Source organism: Loxodonta africana, chromosome 3 (genome assembly GCF_030014295.1).
Source record: "Loxodonta africana isolate mLoxAfr1 chromosome 3, mLoxAfr1.hap2, whole genome shotgun sequence".
Lineage (NCBI taxonomy): Eukaryota > Metazoa > Chordata > Mammalia > Proboscidea > Elephantidae > Loxodonta > Loxodonta africana.
This window is the reverse complement of record NC_087344.1, coordinates 210130357-210151387: the sequence shown is the minus strand read 5'-3', so window position 1 is coordinate 210151387 and position 21031 is coordinate 210130357. Positions and strand designations below refer to the sequence as shown.

General features: G+C 40.1%; 1 protein-coding gene across 2 annotated transcripts in view; it reads right to left on the bottom strand.

Annotated features, from left to right (window-relative positions):
• KIFAP3 (kinesin associated protein 3) overlaps nucleotides 1–21031 on the bottom strand; it is a 257782-nt gene that overhangs the window by 106843 nt on the left and 129908 nt on the right. The gene's annotated exons all lie outside the window — the stretch shown is intronic.

The following is a 21031-nucleotide window of genomic DNA, read 5'->3' as shown; positions in this document are numbered from 1 at the left end:
TTCAATAATCAAATGGGACTTTAATATGTCATGTAATTCTTCTACCTGCTTTTAGATAGACCATATTTTACAGACTTATGCATGATCTCAAAATCAGTGACAAAACTAGACACAGAAAAATTGTTCAGCTAAAAGTTTTATCCAAATAAACAATATTCATTTAGAAAATTTTGGGCTATGAGAAATCCTTGAAGATCTTTAGAGTTAAAGAAATAAAAACAAAAAACAAGTGCATAGGTATATTTGGTTGATAAACAAATCAAGAATATTTTAAAATACATTTTAACATGGAGGATAAGTGGAACCACAGCACAAAATACTTAGTGTTTTTTAAAATACTGCTTTCTAGTCTCATTAAAAATTTTCACACGTTAGGCATATCCTCTCATGGAAGGTAGAAATTCTTTAGAGGACATAAACTTTGGTGTTCTCACAAGGCTTAGCATAGTACGTGCAAGTTCACAATAAATATCTGCTGATTAATTCTATTTTTATTATTTAAACATCAGAGGCTAAAAGTGAATATTTAAGCACATTTAGCCCAAGACAGAAATTACTGTCTATGTATGAGAGCTTCAGATATGAATCAGAAGTGTTTTAAGGACTTTCAGGGAATCTTTTAAAAGTAAGTTAAAAAAGTATAGCGGTCCGTTATCTCCCAACTTTACTTTGTTCTTCCTTACCACCTGGTGTATTTTTATCTAATATATAAGGTAGCTGAGTCGGAACAGACTCAACGGCACCTAACAACGACGACGACAACAACAACAACTAGAAAACAAGGATCTTATTATTCAGTGCAATTACTCCAGCCCCCAAGAACAGCATCTAGCACAAAGTAGGTACTTAATAAATATGTACTGACTAATAAAACAAGCAAGCAAGCAAAGAAAAAAAACCAAACCACATTGTTTTTAAGTCAATTCCAACTCATGGCAATTTCATTTGTGATGGGCTTAGCTCTTTATTAAGCATTTACCACATAGAAAGTGCTAAACTAAACAGCCTATATGTCATCTAATCTTCAGAACAATGAGTCAAATAGGGATCATTCCTGCGTTTCAGGTGAGGAACCTGAAGTTTAAAGAAAAATGCTTGCCACACAGCCTTCTAAGTGGCTGAGCAGGGACTGAAACACACACAGGTCTCTCGGATTCCAAATCTTAACCAAGCTATGTCACCTCTCTTAAACATTTTTATATCCTGAGGTGAAACTGCCTTCCAGGTACAAAAGGTTGATAATACTCTGACTTAGAATAGAATGAAATGTATCTTAAAAATATGATTCTTTTGAATCCAGACTTTAAAATTGTTTGGCGGAAGTCTATTTCCTATTGCTTTTAATATCAATGTATAAGACTCCTTGGAATAAAACAGAAATCCTAAAATCTATTATATGTCTATCAGATGAATACTGGTAAACATTTTCACCATAACTCAAAATCTTGGAATACATGAATTCAACCTCTTGGAAATAAAACATGTGGGAAACAATTATAACTCTTTTCCCTTATGGTGCCTTTTATTGTTTGAAGAACTTTATATATAATCTATGGAGAAAAACTGAATTAAAGTTAGAGGGATAAGCTCTAAGAATAATGACTATAGGCTTTGATAGAAGGCTGAGGTATAATAATATAAGAAAAAGTGATATTTAATACTAGTAAGTCAGAAACACAAGTAATAGCTATAGGGAATATAGTATTTATACATACTAGTTATATGCATCAGGGTTGTATTCTTTCACCACACCCATTTAATCTGTATGCTGAACAAATAATATGAGAAGCTGGACTATATGAAGAAGAACAGGGCATCGGAATTGGAGGAAGACTCATTAACAACCTGCGTTATGCAGATGACACAACCTTGCTTGCTGAAAGTGAAGAGGACTTGAAGCACTTACTAATGAAGATCAAAGACCACAGCCTTCAGTATGGGTTACACCTCAACATAAAGAAAACAAAAATCCTCACAACTGGACCAATGAGCAACATCATGATAAACGGAGAAAAGATTGAAGTTGTCAAGGATTTCATTTTACTTGGATCCACAATCAACAGCCATGGAAGCAGCAGTCAAGAAATCAAAAGACGCATTGCATTGGGCAAATCTGCTGCAAAGGACCTCTTCAAAATGTTGAAGAGCAAAGATGTCGCCCTGAACACTAAGGTGCGCCTGACTCAAGCCATGGTATTTTCAATCACATCATATGCATGTGAAAGCTGGACAATGAATAAGGAAGACTGAGGAAGAGTTGATGCCTTTGAATTGTGGTGTTGGTGAAGAATATTGAATATACCATGGACTGCCAAAAGAACGAACAAACCTGTCTTGGAGGAAGTGCAGCCAGAATGCTCCTTAGAGGCAAGGATGGCGAGACTGCGTCTTACATACTTTGGACATGTTGTCAGGAGGGATGAGTCCCTGGAGAAGGACGTCATGCTTGGCAGAGTACAGGGTCAGCGGAAAAGAGGAAGACCCTCAACGAGGTGGACTGACACAGTGGCTGCAACAATGAGCTCAAGCATAACAACGATTGTAAGGATGGCTCAGGACAGGGCGGTGTTTCATTCTGTTGTGCATAGGAACCGACTCAACGGCACCTAACAACAACAACAACAGGTATTTGGGGGTGAGAATTTTGTTTGGAGAAAATTTTAGTGTTCTAGTATAAATCATACTTGCCATAGGAAAACATACTTTTGTACAAGTTTTCATGTTATGTAGACTAAAAATGAAAAATTTTCACTTTATTCCCTAAGGAGGCATTTAAAATGTCTAATACATTTTAAATATTTTCAAATGGGGACTCAAAACAAATTTTTACGTTCTGAAGGTAAGTGTCTCACTGCTAAACTGTTTATCTGTTCTTCAGGTGTGGGTATAGCTGTAATCATACTTAATTTGTACAAAATATTATTTGAAAATATTACTGAAAGTATTTTCCCCATGCAGTGGATTCACTTAAAAGTAGACTTCCAAGTCACAGAACTTGCTAAATGGTAAGAGTAACAAAGAGAAATCAATAGCCAATATAAAAGACTGTTCAATATCAAAGCAAATGATCAAACATATAAAAATCCAGTGTGGGACCAGGAATGAAATAGGAAGCTATCGTATGCTCCAGAATAGTTAGCCTCCTATAAAGGTATAAACGAAGGAATTCTAAAAAGCACTGTCCTATGGTGGCATGTTATCCCTGTAAAAAAAACCAAACCAAACCAAACCCACTGCCATAGAGTTGATTCCAATTCATAGTACCCCATAGGGTTTCTAAGGCTGTAAATCTCTATGGAAGCAGACTGCCACATTTTTCTCCCGCAGAACTGCTGGTGGTTTCAAACCTCTGACTTTTTGGTTAACAGTCGAGAGTTTTAACCACTGTCCCACCAGGGCTCCTTTTATTCCTGTAAGGTGAGAGGAAATAAATACAAACCTTTGGAGATATACATTCCATAAAAAGGGTCACAGGGAAAGTCTTTGTTACTTCAAAGAATAACCCAGGTTAAAAGAGACAGGTGTTAGAATAAGAATCCGTTTAATGAATAAAACATATAACAGATCTCAGAAATAACAACATATTCCTTTTTTTTTTTTTTTAAGTAAAAACAGATTATTAAACATAAGAAACACTCGAATGGGGAGATGATAGCCCACACAGAGTAAAGACCCACGAATCCAAGCAGCAGACGTTTCTTGGGGGACAGATGGAGGCTGGAAACCAGGAACTAGGTTACAATATGCTGACTGGAAGTTGCAAGATCACGAGGCAGAGCAACTCGAAGGGGCTTTACAGTGATTGATTGGAAACATGAATGTGGACTATTTGGATTGATTAGTTTGAATACATGACTCAACAAAACAAAACAAAACCCATTGGCCTGGAGTCAATTCCAACTCACACTGACCCTATAGGACAGAGTAGAACTGCTCCATACAGTTTCCAAGGAGTGGCTGGTGGATTCCAAGTGCCGACATTTTGGATTAGTAGCCGTTGCTCAACTATTGTACCACCAGAGCTCCAATAGTAACTAAGGTGCGGGGCTATGTATTTATTTTTTATTGTTTTAGGTGAAACTTTACAGGGCACATTAGTTTCTCATTCAACAATTTATACATAAGTTGTTCTGTGACACTGGTTGAAATCCCCGCAATGTGTCAACACTCTCCCTTTCTCCATCCTGGGTTCCCCCTTGCCATTTGTCCAGTTTTCCTGTCTCTTTCTGCCTTTTCGTCTTTGCTTTTGGGCAGGTGTTACCCACTGGGTCTCATCTACATGACTGAGCTAAGAAGCACGTTCCTCACGTATGTTATTGTTTGTTTATAGGCCTGTCTAATCTTTGGCTGAAGGGTGAATTTCAGGAGTGACTTCAGTTCCTAAGTTAAAAGGGTTTCTGGGGGTTATAATCTCACGGTTCCTCTAGTCTCTGTCAGGCCAGGAAATCTGGCCTCTTTTCTTGAGTTTGAATTTTGTTCTACACTTTTCTCCCACTCTGTCTGGCACCCTCTATTGTGATCCCTCTCTGAGAGCTCAGCTGTAGCAGCTGGGTACCATCTAGTCATGGTGGAGGCAGTGGTACTTGTGGTCCACTAGTCCTTTGGACTAATATTTCCCATGCGTCTTTGTCTTCATTCTCCATTGCTCTGGATGGGAACAGCAGATGTATCTTAGATGGCCACTTGCAAGCTTTTACTACTCTAGATGCTACTCAGCAAAGTCGGATGTAGAACATACGGCTGTGTGTCGACTTGGCTGGGCCGTGATTCTCAGTGTTTATATGTGATCACCCCCATGATGGGATCTGCTGTGAGCAGCCAATCAGTTGAAAGGGAGTTTCCTTGGCTGTGTGGACGTTCTGGCTTTTGCATGCTCTGGATCCTACAGCTGGCTCCTGTTCATCTGACCTCAGGTTCTTGGGACTTGAGCTACCAGCTTACCTGCCAATCTTGGGATTCGTTGATCTTCACAGCCTGTGAACAAGTGCCCTATTCTCCAACCTGCTGATCTTGGGTTTGCCAGCCCCTGCGGCTACGTGAATCAGGAGAAGCCTCTATCCTGATCCACGGACTTGGGACGTTCCAGCCTCTACAATCGCATGAGCCATCTCCGTGACATAAACATATCAATATTTATATGTCTCTCTCAATATATATTTATTTGCTTTACTGGTTTTGCTTCTCTAGAGAACCCAGCCTGAGACACGGTATCTCATGAGTTTTAGAAAGCAGACCCTTGTGGGATATGTTGTGGCCAAAAATACTTTCCCAACCTGTAGGCTCTCTTTTTACTCTTTTGGTGCAGTTTTTTGACAAGCCTAAGTGTTTAATTTTAAGGAGCTTCAGTTATCTAGTGATTGTGGATTGTTAATTATGGCTTATATCCTATTAATGCCATATATTAGGTCCCCTAGCGTTGACCCTATTTTTTCTTCCATGATCTTTATAGTTTCAGGTTTTACATTTAGGTCTTCGATCCATTTTGAGTTAGTTTTTGTATATGGTGTGAGGTGTGGGTCCTGTTTCATTTTTTTACAGATGGACATCCAATTTGTCAGCATCATTTGTTAAAGAGACTATCTTTTACCCATTTAATGAACTTTGGGCCTTTGTCAAAGATCAGCTGACTGTAGGGTGGACGGATTTATATCTGGGTTATCGATTCAGTTCCACTGGTCTATGTGTTTGTCACTGTACCACTACCAGGCTGTTCTGACTACTGTGGCTGTATAGTAGGTTTATGATCAGGTAGTGTGAGGCTTCCTACTTTGCTCTTCTTCTGCAATAATGCTTTACCTATCTGGGTCCTCTTACCTTTCCATATAAAGTTAACAATTAGTTTTCCATCTCATTAAAGAATGCTGTTGGTATTTGGATTGGGAATGCATTATATTTGTGATGACTTAGGGTAAAACTGACATTTTCAGTGTTGACTCTTCCTATCCATGAGCATGGTATGTTTTTCCATTTATGTAGGTCTCGTTTGTTTTCTCGCAGTAATGTTTTGTAGTTTTCTTTGTATAGGTCTTTTACATCCCTGGTTAGATTTATTCCTAAGTATTTTATTTTTTTTAGGTGCTATTTTTTTATTATTATTATTATAAATGGTACTATTTTCCTAATTTCCTTTTCATAGTTTTTTTTGTTGCCATATAAGAATCCAACTGATTTTTGTATGTTGATCTTGATCCTGCTACTTGGCTCAATCATTCTATTAGTTCCAGTAGTTTTCTTGTGGAATTCGTCATGGATTGAATTATGTCCCCCCAAATATCTGTCAACGTGGCTGGGCCACAAGTCCCCGTATTGTGTGATTTTCTACTTTTATGTGATTTCCCTATGTGCTGTAAATCACATGAGATGGATTAGGGGCAGTTATATTAATGAGATACACAATATTAGATAGTACCTTAAGCCAATCTTTTTGAGATATAAAAGAGAGAATTGAGCAGAGAGACATGGGGACCTCATACCACCAAGAAAACAGTGCCATGAGCACAGAGTGTCCTTGGGACCCGAGAGGAAGACTGATGACAAGAACCTTCCTCCAGAACTGACAGAGAGAAAGCCTTCCCCTGGAGCTGGCGCCCTTAATTCAGACTTCTAGCCTACTGCACTGTGAAAGAATAAACTTCTCTTTGTTAAAACCATCTACTTGTGATATTTCTGTTATAGCAGCACTAGATGACTAAGACAGGATTTTTGGGGTTTTCTATGTACAGTATCATATCATCTGCAAACAGGAATGGTTTTACTTTTTCCATACTAACTTGGATACACTCTATTTATTTATTTATTTATTTTGCCTTACTGCTGTAGCTAGAACTTCCAGCACAATGTTAAATAGGAGTGGTGATAAAGGGCATCCTTGTCTTGTTTCTGTTCTAGGGGGGAATGTTTTCTGGCTCTCTCCATTGAGAATGATGTTGGCTGTTGGTTTTGTATAGATGCCTCTTATTATGTTGAGGAAATTCCTTTTATTGAGAGTTTTTATCAGGAATGGGTGTTGGGCTTTATCAAATGCCTTTTCTACATTGACTGAGATGATCGTGTGATTCTTTTCTTTTGTTCTCTTTATGTGGTGGATCACGTTGATTGATTTTCTAATGTTGAGCCATCCTTGCACACCTGGTATGAATCCCCTTGGTCATGGTGTTTTTTTTTTTTTTTTGATATGATGCTGAATTCTATTGGCTAGAAGTTTTGCATCTATATTTACGACAGATATCGGGCTGTAATTTTCTTTTTTTGTGGTGTCTTTGCGGGCTTTGGTATCACGATCATGCTGGTTTCACAGAATGAATTCAGGAGTATTCTTTCCTTTTCTATGCTCTGAAATCGTTTGGATAGTTCTGGTATGAGCTCCTGTCTGAAGGTTTGGTGGAATTCTCCAGTAATGCTGTCTGGGCCAGGGATTTTTCTGTTTGGAGTTTCTGTTACCTTTTCAATCTCTTCTCGTTATGGGTCTGTTCAGATTTTTTTCCTCAGTTTTTGTTAGTTTAGGTAGGTAGTGTGCTTCTAAAAATTGGTCCATTTCCTGTAGGTTTTTAAATTTGTTGGAGTATAGTTTTTCATAGTACTTTGTTATGTTCTTTTTTATCTCAGTTAAATAAGAAATTTTTATTTCAGTTAGGTCTGTTATGATGTCTCCCATCTTATTTCTTATCTGAGTTATCTGCTTTCTTTTCTGTTTTTCTTTTGTCAGTTTGGCCATTGGTTTGTTGATTTTGTTGATCTTTTCAAAGAACCAACATTTAGGCTTGCTGATTATTTCTACTGTTTTCCTATTCTCTATTCCATTTATTTCTGCTCTGATCTTTAATACTTCCTTTCTTCTGGTGACTGTGGGCTTCTTTTGCTGTTCTCTTTGAGTTATAGGGTTAACATTTTGATTTTTGCCCTCTCTTCTTTTTTGATGTATGCATTTATTCCAATAAATTGACCTCTGAGCACTGCCTTTGCTGTGTCTCAAAGGTTTTGGTATGATGTGTTTTCATTCTCATTTGATTCTAGGAATTTTTAAATTCCCTCTTTGATTTCTTCTATTACCCAGTGCTTTTTCAGCAAGGTGTTATTCAGTTTTCATTTTTTTTTTCTTGCTCTTCCTGTTATTAATTTCTATTTTTATTGCATTGTGATCAGGTAAGATGTTATGTATTATTTTGATGTTTTTGATTTTATTGAGGGTTGCTTTGTCACCTGAAATGTGGTCTATTCTGGGAATGTTCCATGTGCATTGCAAAAGACTATACTTTGCTGCTGTTAGGTAGAGTGTTCTATATATGTCTATGAGATCAAGTTGATTGATTGTGCCTGTTAGATCTTCTGTATCTGTGTTGAGTTTTTTTCTAAATGTTTTGTCCTTTACCGAGAATAGTGTGTTGAAGTCGCCTACTATTATTGTGGAACTATTTCTCTTTTCAGTGCTGTTAGAGTTTATTTTCTTGTATTTTGGAGCCCTATAATTGGCTGCATAGATATTTATTACATTCCTTAGGTTGGTTTCTCTAGAGAAGGAAAATCAGTGAAGCGTATATATCAAGGAAATGGCTCATGCTGGCAAGTTCCAAGTCTGTGGGTCAGGCATCAGGCTGGGGCTTCTCTTGACTTATGTAGCTGCAGGGGCTGACGAACCCAAGATCCACAGGTCAGACATCAGGCTGCTGTCTTATGGCTGCAAAGGCTGGTAAATCTAAGATTGGCAGGTAAGACGGCAGGTTGCTGGCCCAAGTCCCAAGGCCTAGAGGTCAGATGCTGACAAGCCAAATGCAGGATTCAGAGCAGAGCAAAAGCCCGTGAGCTTTGCCAGAAAGTCCATATACACTGGATGTGGGCCACACCCATAAGGAAATTCCCTTTCAACTGACTGGCTACTCACAACGGGTCCCATCACAGAAGTGATCACATTATATCAGATCTCATCATAGAGGTGATTCCACTGCTACATGGCTGCCAAACTACATCATGACCGCCAAACCACTGAGAATTATGGCCCAGCTAAGTTGACACACAACCTTAATGATCACATTAAGGTTAATGTCTTCTTGGTCAATTGTCCCTTTAATCATTATATAATGTCCTTCCTTGTCTTCTATGGCGGATTTTGCCTTAAAGTCTATTTTATCTCAGATTTGTATTGTCACTCTTGCTCTTTTTTGGTTGCTGTTTGCTTAATATATTTTTCCCATCCTTTGGTTTTTAATATATTTATATCTTTGTGTCTAAGATGTGTCTCTTGTAGAAAGCATATTGTCCTCTGTCCCGTCTCTTTATGGGTGCATTTAAGTCGTTTACATTGTTTGATTGATAGCTGTGAGTTTATTGCTGTCATTTTGTTCTGCTTTTTTTTTGTGGTGGTGGTGTTTTCTTTGTTTCTCTTACTTTCCTATGTTGAGCTCCTTTTGTTTGTGTAATTTCTTTTCATTTCTTTTGTTATTATAAATTTTGTGTCTATTGAGTCTTTGTTTTTTATTTTGATGTGTTGGTTTGCTAACTCTCTGTTTTTATGCTGAAGTTTATACTTATCTTCCTAAGTTTAAACCTGTCATTTATTACTTGATATTGCCTTGATTTCCTCTCCACTTGAAAGTTCTATGCCTACACTGTTTATTCCCCCTTTTACTGTTTTGACGTTATCGTCATTTACAGATTGATGTCTCTGGTTTCCTGTTTTAAATCTTTTAGCATTGTTTTATTATTGAGAGTTCTTTCCCTAGGGTGATATCTGGCTGATGCTGTCCTCTGTCCTTGCCTCAGGTTGTTGTCTGATGTTGTTGGCTCTGTATCCATAAAAGGTTCTGTATCCATAGGATTCCCTTTAATATTTCTTGCAAATTTGGTTTGGTTTTTACAAATTTCCTTAATTTCTGTTTATCTGGAAATGTCCTAATTTCACCACTGTATTTGGGGGATAGTTTTACAGGATATATGATTCTTGGTTGGCAGTTTTTTTCTGTCAAGGTTTTATGGTTGTCATCCCATTGCCTTCTTGCCTGCACAGTTTCTGCTGAGTAATCACAGCTTACTCTTATTTTTTCCCCTTTGTAAGTGACTTCTTTTGTCTCGAGCTGCTCTCAGAATTCCTTCATCTTTGGTTTTGGCAAGTGCGACTGCGATATGTCTTGGTGACTTTCTTTTGGTGTCAATCCTAATATGGCGTTTGTAGAGCTTCTTGGATGGCCAGCTTTTTGTCTTTCATGATATTTGGGAAGTTTTCTGCCAGCAAATCTTCAACAAATGTTTCTGTGTTATTTTCTTCCCATTCTGCAACTCCGATCACACATACACATTTTTGTTCTTGACTGGGTCCCAGATAATTCTTAGGTTTTATTTTTCATTTTTTTCTGATTTTTCTTCAAAGTGGCATCCATGGATTTGTCTTCAATCTCTCTGATTCTGTCTTCCATTGTTTCAAAAACCTTCTATTGAATTATCCATTTCTGAAATTGTGTTGTTTATGTTTTGGATTTCTAGTTGCTGTTTTTATATGATTTCTAATTGTTTATTTTGACATTTTGTTCTTGTGTTATTTTCCTGAGTTCTTCTATTTTGTAGATTTTGGCTGTTTTCATTGGTTTTGTCTGTGTTTTACATGATTTTGTCTATTTTTCCCTTGGTCTTACCTATGTTTTTTTCTTGATCTCTTTCCTAATCTTTTGCAGAGCCCTAAATATTAGTCTTTTGAATTCCATATCGGGTGGTTGCACCGCCTTTCCTTCTAAAAAAATCTACTGGAAGGTTATTTAATTCTTTGACGTGGTCACTTGCTGGAGCCATCTTGTCCTGCTTTTTTATATGTTTTGATATTGTCTGCTATCTCTGAGATATTCAGGTGTTATTTTCTTTATTGATTGTATGTTTGTTTCATTCTTATTTGGTTTGTTTTGATATGTAGGGGTGGATGGACTGGGCATGTTTTGTTTCTTGTTTGTCTGTGGGCACAAGAGCTCTCAACATCTTGTCTGGATGGGCAGGGCAGGTTGCTCAACTGTGATGCAGCAGGGTAGAGCTGGGGGGTAGGGAGGGCATGAGGTGGGGGACACTCGGTTGCAGGGGCTTCTGTACAGAGCCAGTGGGAAGGGAGGAACGCAAAGCTAGATTGCTTGGCTGTGGCACCACATGCCCGGCCTGTGGCGGGGAGGAGTGTGGGGCTGGGTTGCTCAGTTGTGGCACAGCGGGGTGGAGCTGGTGGGGAGAGAAGTGGTGCAGGGCTGGGCTGCTTGGCTGCAGTGCATTGGGGCGGGGCCTGCTGGGAGGGAGGCTCACAGGCCAGGATGCTTCACTGTGGGGAAGTGGGGCAGAGCTGTCAGGGAGAGGTGCAGGGCCAGGCCCCTTAGCTGCAGTGCACTGGGGCGGAAAGGGCATGGCCCCATGCTGCCCAGCTGTGGTACAGTGGGATGAAGCTGGCAGGGAGGGAGGGGCTATGGGGCTGGGTGGCCCAGCTGTGGTATAGCATGGTGGTGCTGGCAGGGGCATGGGCTGAGTCACCTATCTGCAGTGCAGCAGGGTAGAGCTGGTGAGGAGGGAGGGGCGATGGGGTTGGGTCACAGGGCTGTGGCACAGGGGGGTGGAGCCAATGAGAAGGGAGGGTCACGAGTCAGGATGCTCAGCTGTGGGGCAGTGAGGTGGAGCCAGTGGGAAAGGAGGGGTATTGGCCAGGATGCTAAGCTGTGGGGCAGTGGGGCAGAGTTGGCAGGGAGGGAGCAGCACAGGCCAGCACTTTTAGCTGTGGCACAGCAGGGGAGAACTGGTTGGGAAAGAGGGGCATGGGTTGGGATGCTCATCTGCAGTACAGTGGGACAGAGCTAGCAGGGTGGGAGGGGTCAGACCAGGGTGCTTAGCTGTGGGGTAGTGAGGTAGAGGTGGTGGGGAGGGAGGTGCCTGGGCAAGATCGCTCAGCTGTGGGACAGTGGGATGGAGAGGGCACAGGCCAGGATGCTGGGCTGCACGTAGCACAGTGGGCCGGAGCCGGCAGGGAGGGAGGGGCCGTGGGGCTGGGTGGCTGGACTGCAGAGCAGTGTGGCAGAACCAGTGGGTAGGAAGGGGCACAGGTTGGGATGCTCCGCTGTGGAGCAGCAGGGTGGAGCTGGCTGGGAGGGAAGGGCACAGGCCAGGATGCTCTGCTGTGGTGTAGTGGGGGAGATCGGTGCAGAGGGAGGGATGCAGGTTTGCTCAGCTGCAGGGCTGCAGTGCGGAGCTGGCAGGAAGGGAAAAGAAAGGCCAAGACATTCAGCTGTGGTGCATTGGGGTTGAGCTGAGGGAAGGGTGCAGGGCCAGCTCGCTCAGCCGTGGGGTAGAGGGCAAAGCCAGCAGGGAGGGAGGGGCATGGGCTGGGGTGCTTAGCTGTGGAGTAGCAGGGCAGAGCCAGTGTGGAGGGAGGGGGCACAGGTTCAGGTCACTCCACCGTGACACGGCCAGACTGGCTGGTAGGGAGGGAGATGTGTAAAGCCGAGTTGCTCGGATGTAGTGCAGCGGGGTATGAGTGCGGGGAAGAGAGAGGTGGGAGGGGGAGGGACAGGTCTAGATGGGGGGGAAATGGTGCGGGTTTGTACTGTGGTCCCCGGCAGACAGGGGTGCTGGGGTGGGGCAGTTCTTGGCACTACTCGCCAGAAGTGTGGGGACTGTAGGAGCATGCTCCTCTGGTTACCATGTGAGAGTATCTGGGTACTACCTTGAGCTGCAGCCTGCAAACAGGACATTACTTTGCTCTGGGTATGTCTGTGCCATTCCTCTATCTTCTGTTGGGAGTTCTGTGAAGGTGTCATTCTGTGCTCTTTGTGTGGGGTTTTTGGCTTTATCTCAAGATGGCTCTACTGTGCCATGCTGGACGGCAGGGAACCTCCACTCCATATCTTGTTCACTGTTTTCGATCAGTTTCTTCTTTTCACCGGCTTCCTATCTAATAATTTATCCTTTCATTCAAAGTTCAGGGTTCCAGGATTGATGTCTGTATGTGTTCTACTTGGTATTGCAGGTCTTTGTTGCAGCAGGGTAGCTTGGTGCATTCCACTAGTCTGCCATCTTGGCTCTGTCCGTAAATTATATTACTTTTACACAGCGAAACAAAATGTCTACTTTCAAAAAGTAAAATGATTCACTCTGCAGCCAGTCCTAAGTCTCCTCTCCTCTGCTTTCTCTTTCTTCTTTCTCTACACGAGTCAAAGGTGAAAGTTCCTTGCAGTTTTCCCATACTTCCTAATTCTTCTGCCAAATCTGAACATTTCCCTGACTTCCCATAATCTTTATCTAAAAGGATCAGCATACTCAAAAGGACTGAGGAAAACAGAAGCTCTAGGGACACAGGCTATGGAGGCCAATCTTTCTATAATCACAATTCTTTGAGAGAAGGGGAAAGAGAAAGCATTAAGCAAACAGTGATCCTGTTCCTACTACATGTTTAGCATGTGTTTTTTCACTAAGCCCTGCAAAAACTGAAGAGATAATATCTTTGATTTGGAGATGAGGCAATAACATTCGTTGATGTTATAAATCTCTCAAAAGGAAACACATCTGTGAATCTGGGATTCAAACCTAGGTCTGAGTACAAAGCCCATGCATGTACTTTCTACTAAGCCTTCTAGAAAGTAGCAGAAGAGTGGAACCAAAATGCCAAATAAATATGTTATCACAGTACAGGAAGGAGATGTGGTTAGAAGGGACTCTGTAGGATCTGAAAGTCTTGGGGAAGAGAATAAGGAGATGGACAGGGGAAGGGAAGAGAGGAGATGAAATGCGGAAAGGCAATCAGATATTTTCCCAAAAACCTGTGCCCAGATGCAGTAGGTTCCAATGGATGAAGGAAGTTCTGGAGAGGGACAAATGGCATTCACCATCAAGCAGTTTTAGGGCCTGGCCCTATAGCAGCCTAAGTCCTTAACCTTACTAAACTTTTAGAGAATAAAAAAAAAGAATAGCTGCTATCAAATCAGTGTTTGTTTTTTTGAGAAAAACAAGGTACTAGAAGCTTACAAGTTGAGCCAGTAGTAGACAGAGGCAGTATAAATATTGTGGTTAAAAGCTCAGGCTCTAGAGGCAGACTGCTTGGGTTCAAACTGTGGCTTTAGCTGTACCACCCTGTGAATGTTTACTTAAACTCTTTGTGCTTCATTTTCCTCATCTATGAAATCGGGATAATAACTGTACCTACCTCAAATCTAATTCTGTTATATGAGAATTAGATGAGAGAATCCTGGTAAGTCAATTATCAGAGTCTGGCACATAGGGAATGAATGCAGTAAATGTCATTTCTTCTTATAACATTATATTGACAGTAACATTTTTCTGTTTCCCCAGTAGAACAGTAGCATCATGTGACCCTAATACATGTGTTGTCTTTGTGTTTTTCTATCCTTGAAGACTAGAACTGTAAAATACAATTAGATGTAAAACAGGTCTGAAAGGCAGCCCGGACTTCTCTGAGGGGAGCAAGACAGGATCCAGAGTATATTCTAAGCATGTGGCTAAGCCACTTGTCCTTTTACCTAGTCACTTTCCTATAAAGCTCTGCTACTCCCAAAGTACTGACCTGGGAGGGTCACCTTATACCCTGAGGCTCCCCTCTCAGTGATTTGTATTCAGGGGTGGATAATCCAATAAGCAAGGTAAGCGTGGGCTTACTTACTAATCTGTAGTGAACAATTTCACAAGGAATTTCACCATACCATATCAAAGTGAAACCCACATGTCTTAGTCATCTAGTGCTGCTATAACAGAAATACCACAAGTGGATGGCTTTAACAAAGAGAAATTTATTCTCTCACAGTCTAGTAGGGTAAAAAAAGAAGTCCAAATTCTGGGTGTCACCTCCAGGGGAAGGCTTTCTCTCTCTGTTGGCTCTGAAGGAAGCTCCTTCTCCTCAGTCTTCCCCTGGACTAAGAACTTCTCTGTGCAGAAACCCTGGGTCTAAAGGACATGTTCTGCTCCCAGTGCTGCTTTCTTGGTGGTATGAGGTCCTCCTGTCTCTCTGCTCACATCTCCCTTTTACATCTCAAAAGAGATTGGCTCAAGACACAATCCAATCTTGTAGATTGAGTCCTGCCTCATTAACAAAACTGCCACCTATCCCACCTCATTAATATCATAGAGACAGGATTCACAACACATAGGAAAATCACATCAGATGGCAAAATGGTGTATAACCACACAATTCTGGGAATCATGGCCCAGTCAAATTGATACACATATTTTTGGGGGACACAACTCAATCCATGACACCATGTAAGATCGTTCACTATATATTAGCAGGTGAACACAAGTAAGCCCGTGCTTACCCTGCTTACTGAGTTATTCACCCGTAGGGACTGTAAATTTGAAAAAAGAGTTTGATTCTTTAGGAAGGTGTTGTAGGGTTGGGAGAGAAACAGATGCCAGCCATACCTAGAAGCAGAATCTTTGATATGGTGAAAAAATACGAAATTGCTCACTACAAATTAGTAAGTAACAACAAGCGAGTCCATGCTTACCTTGCTTATTGGATAGTCTGCCCCTGCCTGTATCTGATAACCTTCACCATTCTTTCATTCTCACAGGGATACAAATTCCTTAATGAAAATAAAACTTGAGAAAAGAAAATAACCCTCCCACACACCACCATACAGACATTGTGAGTCTCTCCGCTTTCCTTTGTATTTCCTTATCTGTAATGCTACTTATTTTCATTCCCAGAGTGGGGAATGGCTGTGGAGGTGATGGGCTACCAAGTACAAAGAGAAGTTTGAAACACTGAAGACCAACTTCAAAGTTAGATATACTACTTCATTTACCTTTAAACAGCATGTCCCCAACAAATAAAACTTACATGATCAGAGGTGTTCCCCCCCAGCTCCCATGAGCTGAGCACAGATGAACAAAGAAACCAGAATACAACTAACTAGTACTGCGCCAATGATATTTTTTCCTGTGGACAGAGTGTGAAAGGAGGTGATGACAGATCTAAGATTATACTCGGAGATCTATCTAACCCAAGTTGCTCATGTGTCTTCTGGGATTTTTTTGGGTAAAGATCCTCCAGAATTCAAACAACCGATTTACAAATATCTAGAAAACTTACTGTTTTTTCCTGTTTCAGTATTTATTTAGGGACTAAAAAAGGTAAACTGGTACTTTTATCCACAAAAGAGGCGTAAATATTTTTAAGTGGTCTCGTTATCTTGATGATTCTAGTTCACTGCTGAAAGTCACATATTTCATTTCTCCCCTAAAGAATTATACAAATGAAGACTACAGTATATGAACCATAGGTATCTAATTCAATGAATAATAGATGATTATATAAATGATTAGCTGCTTGATAAAAATGGATTCCATAACTTTCTGGCTTCTGGCAGACATCTGACAGCTACAACAAAAGGACAAGGCAATTCAGGACAAAAGTGAACACCTGGGGTGGGAATGAATATATCTGGAAATAGCCTGAATTCATTACTTCTAACACAGCTGTGCACAGAAAGTAGTAGAGGCTCTCTGGCAGCCAACACATTATTGTTTAAAGGCTAATTTGCAGATCACATAGCAATAAACAGTCATTAAAAGAGATTAAATGGTCCAAGTAAAATTAAAAGCTTATCCTTTATTATAAGCTTATAGTCTTTTTCATTCATTGAAAGAAAGGATATCTGAGTTCTTACAATATACACCTTAAGAAAAAAGCAATCTTATATACCCTAAATAAATTCCTGGAAGAAATGGAGTGGGAGGTGATTTTCCCACAGGAATTCATCGCAAGGAACTGTAAACTCCAGGTAATCAGCTACGGTTCCTTCACATTCTACATGTGGCAGGCATTTCAAAAGGGCTCCTTTAAGGCTTACAGACATCAATTATTCTCTAACGGTATCCCAAGTCAAAACAGGCTGCCAACATTCTGTATGCTGGCATAGCACCAAAGGCTCTGTGAATTCTGAGCACAGCAGTGAAAAGACCGAATATTTTGAAAACTAGGGCCTTAATGACTGGAGGTGGACTAGTCAAATCTGTTCAAGTAATAAGGACAGGGTGGGAAAAATGGCCTAGTCATTATGATTCCTTTGGTATTTATGGTAATAAACATGAATCATGATGAACTCACTGGCTATTAAATGCAGAGGTCCTAAGTACTTTGATAGGATTTCCACAGGAATTCACCGTTAATTAGCTGGATCATTATTTGAAAGTGTTACTGAATTATCTTAACATTTGTGCAGCCATTCCCCAAAAATTGGTCATTCCCAGCTGAGTGCAGTTAATGCCTTAACAAACTGGTCATTAACTCCAGTAACTGATTTTGTGGGAATTATTGCACTTATAAAGTATATTCAAGAGTTTATAAGAAACATTCCCTGTCCCCTTCCCCCCGCCCTTTTATTCTTTTTAAAGAAATTTACAGCTGTAATTCAGCTGGAGTAGCTGAAGGAGAAAAAAAAAAAAAAAAAAAGGCTCTCTGGACTACTCTCACAATCGATTTTCTGCCAATTAAAGGGCAAAATGCATGCTGATGGGTTTTGAATTTTTAAATGTCTTCAGTTTTTTCATCTCTGAAGTGATTAGTAAAAGCACCATTCAACTACTAATTCTGCAAGACACTTGGGATTTTCCATTCACGGTTCACTCGAGCAGAAATATGAGTTCTGAACACCAGAACTCAAAGCCAAATTTCTGCTTCTGCAGTAGACCCAGCCCAACACTTTGTAAAAACAGAGTGAGAACACAGTTATGAGCCATGTTATTAACCAGATTCTCATTCCCTTCCACACCTCATGGCTTTTTGCTAAATAACTCTTTGAAGTCACAAAGGCTCCATGAAAAGATGAGAGAAAAGTGGGAATATAAGCACGTCTTTTTTTTTTTTTTTTATGTTAGAATACGAGCGCTGGTGGTGCAGTGTTTAAGAGCTCGGCTGTTAGCCACAAGGTCGGCAGTTCGAATCCGCCAGCTGTTCCTTGGAAACCCTGTGGGACAGTTATACTCTGTCCTATAAGGTTGCTATGAGTCGGAATCGACTCAGTGGCAATGGGGATATTAAAATATATTGAAAGTACATTAGAACATCTTCACTGTATTTTCCATATACAGGTATGCCCCACTTTTCGACAGGTCGCTTTACACCACTTTGCTTTTACAAAAGACCTGCATTAGTGCCTGTTTATGCTAATCAAAAGAAATCTGAAGAGGATTTTTGCTTTTATGGAAAAAGGTGAAAGGTGGGAATAGCGTTCAGTGTTTGCTTTGCAGGGAGCTGTAAAAGAGGCAGCGCAAACCCTGAGCAGCGAGAGCGGCGTTGCAAAGCTCCTTTCCTGGGAACCACACTCAGTATCTCAGCATCAAGCCAGCATAGCTTCGACAGTGTCTGCACTGTATCTCTGTTTATTTGGTGCATCCATTAGCAAGATGCACCCTAAGGTATCAGAAAAGCCTACAAGAGCTCGTAAGGGTTTTATGTGTTATTTGGTAGGCTACTTCTTGGGTTTGGGAACAGTAAAAAGATCTTCCTGTGTAAGTTAATGGTAACTGCTTCTTTGCTTTACGCCGTTTCGGCTTACAAAAGGTTTCACAGGACTGCTGCTTTTGGATAGCGGGGGAAACCTGTAACTCCACGCTTCACTTGCTAGAGCATATACTACAGACGCACACCCACTACCATTAGATAGCCTCAGTAAAGATTTGAGATGAGTTAGGTAAAGATCAAGAGGTAAGGGGTGAAATGACAGAATTTATAGGTTATACTGATTTTTTTTTTTTTACTGATTGGTATAAAACATCGAATGCAACAATAGCTTTATGATACCATAACTCATGGATAAGTGATTTTTGTGTCCAATTATTTAATTTTAGAGCTATGAGAAAGTGAAATTGTAAATCTACCATTATGCTAAACAGCACTATATTACGGTAAGAGGTATTCACTAAATGAGTACAGTAAAATCCAACACTTTTGTTGGACTTTCATTCTTTTTCAGTATGTACAACTGTGCATTTTGCCATATAGCTTATTTTTCCAGTATTTTCACCCTGTCTTCAATTATTTTATTACTTTGTCTGGAGAATTCTTTTATTACATCCAGAGCATACTACAACAACTTATTTGTAATACATTCTACAAAATATGCATACTTGTGGTACAAATGATAAGGCCCAAAATAAAGCCCTTAAAAATGACTGCTTTCTGGCCTACAGGTCGACATCACTGAGTTAATAATGTGCTTTGGCCAGCTTTTACCATATAGAAATGGAGACACCGCAGGCGATATTCACACACACAGTATTGGAACCAGCTGGTGATAGAAGAATCTTAAGAAAAAAGGCTTCTTGATTTAATTGGGAAAACAGGAGGAAGCATAAATTTTACTGCCGTTAATAACTTCAAGCCATCTTGATATGACTCTACCTCACCCTGACGGCTAGACATGTGCTTTTTGTTAGACTGTTTGCCATATCTGACCCCTACTGTTTGCTGACTTGATCAGGTAAGAAAATGTAGGCTGCTTTATAGAATAAACGAGGCCTATTAAAATTGAGAAACAGTGCAGTAGTCTACGAAAAGCTGCGTTCTGAAACAGATGTGTGAAATTCCATAACAGTTTGGTAATAAACAGGCCAAACCAAGTTATTAAAAAAAAATCTACTTTATGGTTTCTTAAAGAAACCATCATAAGGGCGAATTAGTTTAAAAAAATGGAAACAGCTTGTTTCCGACTGGAAAACATGTTATTCTCACCATTTCCAAAGTTTTTAATAAACAAGTCAGAAAGGGCCATTCACAAAATATGTGTGTGTCCCAAAATAATAAGTTTTATTTCTTCATTTTATGATGCGTCTGATAAATTAAAAATTAAATTATATCAATGTATAATGAAAAAGGCACATTTAACATTATGGAAGAACTTCAAAGGTGTTCAGAACTTAACTTTTTAAATGTTCCTTTAAGGACAGATGACAGGATGGTCAAAGGAAATAACCCTTAACTTCTAAGTGATCAAAGTGTAGAGTCCAACAGTATCTGCTCTGGTGATCTCCAACAATAAGGGAAATCACACTTGTCTCAACCGGAAGAAATCAAACATTTATCATTTAACTCTTGACCTGGCCTGACTCCCTACATCCCGATGAAATCTTTCTACGGTCCTGGAAAATGCCCTGAATCCCAGATTTTCTAAATGTAATCTAGATCAAGATGAATCAGGCGCCATTCTCACCCTCAAAACCAATTCTGGGTCAATTCACATAATGTAGAAATTTTCGTATCAATTTGGAGCAACTTACAAACCCTAATAGCTGCCTATGAGGACGATACAATCCAACGTTACTCTATGAATTTGGATCCTTTTTAAAATGATTCATGTGGAACTGTGAAACAGGCATGACGTGTGCTGTTGAATCCAGGAATCCCAATTTTCTTGCCGTAACTGATGAAGTTAGTTTCTGTACAAATCAGCCATGCAAATCAGCATGGACTTAGAACCCTCAGACTTACAAAAACAGAGACATAAACATACAGGGATTGAATTAAGACTTAAGTTATGGCTCAAAGCTTCATTTTAGTAATATTCAGTGGCATACCTGTACCACTGACCAGTGTAATTCTGGTGATCAAAGGACAACTTTAAGACAGACGTCTGAGCTATTTAACTTTTTTAGTTAACTTATACATAGGTTCAGAAATAATATGTGAAAGTGCCTAATACAAGTTAAAATACTTGATGAATATTTATTGATCTATAGCTATTACAATTATGGTAAGTATTGAAAAGCTTAGCAGCATTCTCCAGGTAATAGTCCTACTTCCTCAATTATTTTAGGAAACACTCTTATTTCTGTTCATAAATGAGATAAGGAGGTATCCCTTGGGGAGGGTGACCTGTGATCCTGGATTCAACATTCTATGAATTTTGCATACTTTTAGGGAACAGTTTACTTATCTAGGATCAAAACTGTCATTTCATATAGGTGAACAATACTTCTCAAATCATCTGTGATGCAGGACCAGATTTTTATTCTCCCTCCTCCCAACACGTCAAGGACCAATACTTTTGAAAAATAAGGATAAAATTAAGATATA